Genomic DNA, 6,874 nt, shown 5'->3' on the forward strand with positions numbered 1-6,874 from the left:
ACTTTTGGTCCTGAAGTAGAGCAAACAGCAAGCAAAAAGGGGGTGGGGTGGGGGGGAATAAAAGTGAGATGGGCAGAGAACAAAGTTTCCCTTTAACATCTTACTTCTACAGTGGAATTGGGCTTTTTATTAGCTGGGTTATTCTGAAGTATTTTGCATACAAAAGTGACAAGTAAGAGTAAAGAGGCTTAGGAAGCAAATCCTATTATATGTACGTAGGCTAAAAGATGTAAAAGTGATTTCTGAGGTGTTGGAAAAACAATTATCACTAATGATGTGCTTCAAACCTATAAACTTCTATGTACTGTGTGGACAGTTTTTGGTGCTCATGGAATGTAAATCTTTGAAGGCAGGAAGCCAGGAAATAATCTAGAATGTAAGAAATATCTGCAATTGATTGAGAGGCTGAATTTGAAGGCAGAACTGGGAGGAAAATATGAGTGGGAGGAAGGAATACCATTAAGTCTAGCAAAATTTGGGCTGTAATCTCTATTAACTGTGTAGTTGAGAAATAAGTCTGCATTTGCACAGACCCCTTCCTTATTCTATTTTAAATATGTATCATAAAACCCACAAAAGCATTTAAGTTGACATAGTTAAGCACTCAAATATTAATAAGCATCATAGCAGGGACTGTTGCTGCTTGTGAGTCTGCGTGTAACACAGTTCTCAGTTGCATAACTGGGTACCCCTTCCCTTGCAAAGCTCTGCTTACTTCATGCACCTCCTGGACGATGCACAGTGCACCGAGCACTGCATGGTGTCAGCCAGTGGCTAACATGAGATGCTCGGAGAAAGAGGGCATATAGACAGCGATCCTTCCGTGGTTTACACACTCCTGTCTTCTCACAGTTACTGTTTGTTGTTTTTCAGTTTTGGTTTTTTTTTAGTAGACCTCCAGAGCTCTAGGCTATGTATCTGCAATAGCCGCTGATGGATTTAGTTTCCATTAATTTTGTCTCATCCCATTTATTAATCAGCTATATACTTGTAGCTTCCACAGTTTGCTGCAGCAAGAAGTTCTACACCTTGATTTTATGAGGGGGGAGAGTATTTCCTTGGTTTTGACGTCCGTTATCTGATAATTTTGTTCTGTTCCTTAACCTCTGGAATTGATAAAGGCAATGAACAGCAAAACACCCTTTCAAAAGGTGTCAGGTAGTCCAGGCCACAGTAAACATGGACACAGCTGAGGTACAAGCCCGTGCTTAGTCACTGAATACTGATGAAAGGAAAGGCTATTTGTTCTAATAAACAAACTGCTACACCCATTCACAGGTCTATGTTAAAGTTGCCCTTCCCACTTCCAACACCGACATCTATCTTCTGAGCAGTGTGCTGCCACGCTGTTCAGTCTAAACGTCTTAACTTCCCGAATGGTGATGTTCACCCCGTTCCTCCCCATTCTGGTTCCTTTGTGAAAAAGCTCTTACAAGTGTCTTTTAAGTCTAAAAACATTTTACAGAAATGATATTTCCATTAACAGGTCCTTTGGGTTAGCCAAGAAAAATAAGAAGGACTTCAGGCCGTTTTGCTAACCTTGTTTCAACTGTCGCTGACTTTGTTAGTCCTCCAGGCTCAGTGGGTTCTTCAACAAAGTCCTGAAATGGCCTTCCTTCTGAGTGGTGTCTAGTTGCTCGCGGTGAGCCAGGCTCTAAAACTGTACCATTACAAGACACCGATCTGACAGTTAAATTAACTGCCTGGATGTCCCTCGCCAAAGACTATCCCATCATGCCGCACGTTAGCTATGAGGTTTTTTTTAAAGTATTGGACAGGAGCCCAAACTGACTGAAATAACTCAACAATGCTCGCCACGCTCAATGTATTTCAAGTACAAAATACTGGTAAAATTTGTCTCCAGACTGGTAATCTTTTTTAACAATTTTAAACATGCATCTGGCTTTCTGTTTCCTGGACACTGCTATACAACAGCACTGAGCCACAGTTGCACAGAAAAGGTGGTATATTCTAAGCGCCCAGTTTAAGACAAGGCGTTATCCACTGTGTCTGTCATCCTGCAGACATATTCTCTCAGGACGGTGACATTCTTGAACAAGGCAGCTGTGGAAGCTATTTCTATAACTTGATATTATAGGTGTAACTCTATAACTAAAACATGCATCCTGTTTTCAAACAGGAGAAGGGATCAGCTGCATTAAGCTGAGGGTTAGACGAGGAGGAAGACTTCCTCAGAAAAGTGCTTTATTGGTAGCCCTGCTTTCCTACCTAGTCCAGATCTTTGCAGTTCTATTTAGGATAAAATTGTCTTCTCATTGCATAGGTTTGTGATCTTCAGGGAAGTCATGATCCTCTGTTTATGACAAGCCTGATAACAAACATATTTTAGCATACAGAGCCGGGGGACCAGCTAAGAACAGGACTTTACGGTGTTTGGTGCTGTACAAGCATATCGGCACATGGGCAGTGCTCCTCTGACACTTTGCCTGAGAACAGGAGGAAGAAACTCCATCTGAATCCCTCTACCCCGCTAAGGGAGGAGGTGTACCGGTATTGCTACCCCAGCTCTGGAGAATGGGATGGGAGGCGGCACAGAAGCTGTGAGTGTCAGGTCACGAGACTAGGATCATGATGGTGTCCACTTCTATTTCTTTGCTATCACTTCTTCCCCCCACCAACTCCAGCTTTTGTAGGGTGGCAGGGCTGGTCAGGCAGCTTGTTGAAATAATCAAGCTGCCTTCCTTGCTCATAAATTGCCTGTAAATATTTCCTTAATCAAGCCTGGGTTTTGTTTTGTTTTTTTTCCTGTGGCTTAACATTGTTTAACAGAGGTAGGCTGTAGCATACTGAACTACCTGTTTCCATCTGAGAGAAGCCTTAGATCTTGTGATATTCTTTGGGATATTTGGGGGATATCCTAAACCCCCTGCCCCTGATTTGGAAGGTGCCAGATCAGACTCTACTTTCTCTTTTACACTTAGGCAAGTGGGCTACGTAGGCAGCAGTGAGTGGCACAGCAATGCTCCCGCTGTAGCATCCAAAGGCTGGGTTGCACATAAGTCTCAGGAAGTTCCTAAAAGCAACGGACAGAGGAGAGGTAGGTGGACACTAAGGGGAATGAGGCCGCTAGATAACAAACCACTCTTGCCAGAAGGAGTTTCTTGGTCTCTGGAGAGCAGTGATAGTACCTGTCCAATCTGATGTCTGCCTTAGGCCAGCTCTGGACCTGGCTCTGCAATAGCTAGTGGTGCTTCATAGTTCATGGAGAGGGAAAGGACAGTGCAAAGAAGGGCAGAAACTGCCATGTGCTTGCTGCAGTGATAAACTGGGGTCACGCTGTAAGACAACCCCAGACAAACTCGTGCCAACTGCATCTGGAGGATGGCCATTTGTCCGGCATCCAGAAAAGCACAGCAAAACTCATGTAATGACAACTTGCCCTTTAGAACTAGCATAAATCCTGGAGCTGCATGTAGTTCAACACCAGAAAGCAGCCAAGCCCAAACCATTAGCTCAGGCACCCCAAGGTCTGGAGTTGTGAGCACACATGTGACTTTGTAGTACTTTAGGTTAACACATCACAACTTCAACCCATTGTTGGAGTTGAAACAAAGCATGTTTGCACAGCTTTTGCTCATTTTTTTGTATTGGTGAGTGGCTTAGCTGGAGACTTATGTGCTGGACTGCTGTTGCTTTTGCCATTTTTGCTTAAGGCAATAGCAGAGCAATCTGCATGTGGTAAAAAAAATGGAAAAGAATAGCCAGAATTTTAGGCGCTCTCTTCCCTCCTGGCAACTCCACTGCACTAGTGCAAATATTTCATGACCACTTAGGATGACTGTATAACCATCTGTGAGTTTGGGGGTGGTTGTGTTTTTTTACACTATTTTTTTCCCCCAGAAGCAAAGCCTAAACAAACTGGAACATAAAGCTCTGCTGCATCTAAACTTCCCGTCACCTTTGCCAGTCAGAGCTCCTTGTCCTGGAGAAGGTAGGGGGTGCTTGGCTTCCTCTTTTTTTTTTTTAATTACTTATCCATCATTATTTATTACTTCTCCAAAGACTCTCAAGAGAAAACATCCTGTGTTCTCCAACAGCCCTCATCCTGCAGCCAGTGCAGGAAACACAAGTGCAGAGAACCTGCCTTCCTGAAGCACTGTTTGTATCTGTATGGATTGTTTTATTGCGAGCACGTGGTGCTTCTTACCTGCAAAATTTTATCGAGAGATCACCTCACGCATCTTGGTGACATCTACATGCAGGGATGCCAGAGCTCCACCCTGCACGCCTCGCTGCTCGAGCTGCGTGTACTCCTCCGGCTCGGGTGCACTGTGCATCTGGCAGTGGGAACTCCATGCTTCAATCAGGTTTAATTTCACGATGGAGATATTTCATTTGCCTTCAAATGGCACTGCAAAAGAACATGTATTGTGGGATTTCAATGCTCTGTGTTGCTCTTGTACTGCTTGCTCCACTCGATGCAAAGGCTTTTGTCCTGCAGTGCCTAGTTGTTTCTCCTTACAGATGCAGAACAGGCTACAAAACTATTTCAGTATTGTGCAATAACTAAATATAAATTTAGCATTTGCAGTTTAATCTACAACATCCAACCCCATCAGCTCTCGTACACCCAGTCAGATAACCTGGGGACAGCACAGGCTGGGCAGGACAGCCCACAGCACCTGAAGCTTTTCTGGAAGACATAACCTCACCTCTCTGCAAACTTCCCTGAGTGTGCCCTTCTCGCAGTGCTTGCACCTGCCTCCCTTTCACCTGTATCCTCCCCTGCATTCACTGGGTTTCCTGTCCACACCTTCCAGCGCCCCGCAGGGCCCGGGCTGTGGCAGGTTTGGCAAGAGCCCCAACACTCGGTATTGCACCCAGGCTGGAGGTTTGCACTCTGTACTGCGTCCCAGACCCCAATTAATCCCCAGCCCCTGGAGATGTGGGGTGGCCAGCCTGGGGCTGGTGTGAGGGACGTGGTGTGTCCGGGCAGCCATAGGGAATGGCGCTGGGCCCCGGGGAGCACCATGGCACACAGCCTGAAACGGCATGCAGCTCCTCACAGGCCACAACAGGCTCAACTAACCATCCCTCCTATTAAAAAAATCTTATTTTATTGGGCCTTTCCCCCCTTTACAGACTATCTCACATAATTTTGCTCCAAAAAGCCCCTTTGTTCAGGAAACGCGGGTTTGGTCGGGCCAAGGCCGCGTAAGGGCGCTGACCGGGCCCCGAGGGCAGCTCGGGGAAGTCGCGAGCGCCAAAAACGTCCCCCGGGTGTTCTCCGCGGGGAAGCGGCGTGAAAAACCGCCTCACGCTCCGCCTGGCGGGCCGCCGCGGCGCGGAGCGCTGAGGGGAAGGCGCAGCGGCCCGTCCCTAACGGAAACGTTGGGCGAAGCGTTAATTAAAAGCGAGGCGTTGCTCGCCCGGAGCCGGTGAAGCCTCTCCCCTGGTGCCCGTGGAGCGGGTCGGGGTAAGCTCCCACACGGGCACTCCTCTCGGGGGCCTCGCGTGAAGCGGGGTCGGCGACGGCCCGAACACCCGCTGGCATGCGTGCGCCTGGCGCCGGTCACCGTGCGTCACCCCGCCCCTTGCTGCCAGCCTCGGCAGCCGAAAGCTGGCCCCGGTGCTCCGCCGTCCGGGGGCTTTGTTCGCGTTGGTTCTGTGAGGCACCGCAAGCGCTGGAAAACGATCGCGGGATTTCACCGAAATACACAGCTGCGCCTCGCAGCCTCAGAAGAGCGGCGTTGTGAGGGGCAGGGAGGCCGGCTGTGAGAAAGGGGGAAAAACAAACGTCTCGGGTGAGGCTGCCGTGCCGCTGCCCTCGCAGCGTGGGTCTCAAACTGTTTCAGCCGTCACCCGAGGGCTGCGAGGAAGGTTTATGCTAATTTACTCAAATATCAAGGGAAACCGCTCCGGCAAGGTGGTGGTTTTCCCAGGATTGAGGCTCCATCCCTCAGCGTGCTCGCTGGGTGTGCTAACCCCTCAATTTCCCTAAATACTGGGAGTTTGGCTGTATCATTTGTGGTAGCAAAAGACTGTATTCACATTTTCTCCTGATCTTTTAATACAGTTTTACTCATTTGCAGACTTTAAAGCGTGGCTGTTCAAACAGTGCTTTTGCAAACCAAATCTCACGAGCTGACGTTAACTAATTCACAAAGAAGCTTGACTCAAAATTTTAAAAGTAAAGCGGCAGTATCCCTACGCTGGGCTCTCCAGTGGGGAAAACAGGACGCCGGGGTCAGTTCCCTGCTCTGGCTTCCAGTACTGCACAGCCTCAGGAAAGCTGCATCCCCGCTGACTCAGCTTCCTTTTCTTAAATCAGGGTTGGGGGCAGCAGATTATTTGGAAAATGGTTTGTACCCTGAGCAGTAACACGCGAAGAAAATAGTAACAGTGAAGGGCTGTTCATCTGGATCCTGTAGCCTCTAGTCCGAGCCTGAGCACGTAAGGCCTGTTCATATGGATCCCATAGCCGCCAGCCCGAGCACGGGGTTGGGCACATGGTGCCTCCGAAAGGCTGGAGCTCTCCTCTGGCTGGAGGTTTTCTCTTGTCCAGACCAAAACCAAACCCACGGACAGAGGCAGGATGCACTGTGGACACAGGCCACCAAGGCCTGATGGCCAGCCTGAGATGGCCCGCCCTGGCATGACCCACACAGGCCTGGGAGGGAGGAACAGGGGAAGGGGGCAAACTCCCTCCCGAGGTAGGGTCCGGGCGAGCAGGGCAGAGTCCCCCCTTCCTTCTCCCGGGGTCGGGTGCCTCAGCCCCCGGCCCCCTCCCAGGTGGGACCCTGCCGTCACCGGGCAGGGCAGACTCGGGCGCCATTTCGGCGGGGCCCAGCCCCATTCCCTCCCCGGGCCGGGCGGCGGCAGAGGGCGCTGGCTGGGCGCCGGGGCACGGCCC

General features: G+C 49.4%; 1 protein-coding gene across 1 annotated transcript in view; it reads left to right on the forward strand.

Annotated features, from left to right (window-relative positions):
- Window positions 1-5,335: 5,335 nt before the first annotated feature.
- Window positions 5,336-6,874, forward strand: part of ABCB10 (ATP binding cassette subfamily B member 10) — a 32,061-nt gene continuing 30,522 nt past the window's right edge. The window contains exon 1 of the mRNA XM_009281780.2: window positions 5,336-5,437. The gene's annotated coding sequence lies outside the window, so the exon portion shown is untranslated. The remainder of the gene's footprint in view (window positions 5,438-6,874) is intronic.

This window comes from Aptenodytes forsteri, unplaced genomic scaffold (assembly GCF_000699145.1).
Source record: "Aptenodytes forsteri isolate BGI_AS27 unplaced genomic scaffold, ASM69914v1 Scaffold132, whole genome shotgun sequence".
NCBI classification, from domain to species: domain Eukaryota; kingdom Metazoa; phylum Chordata; class Aves; order Sphenisciformes; family Spheniscidae; genus Aptenodytes; species Aptenodytes forsteri.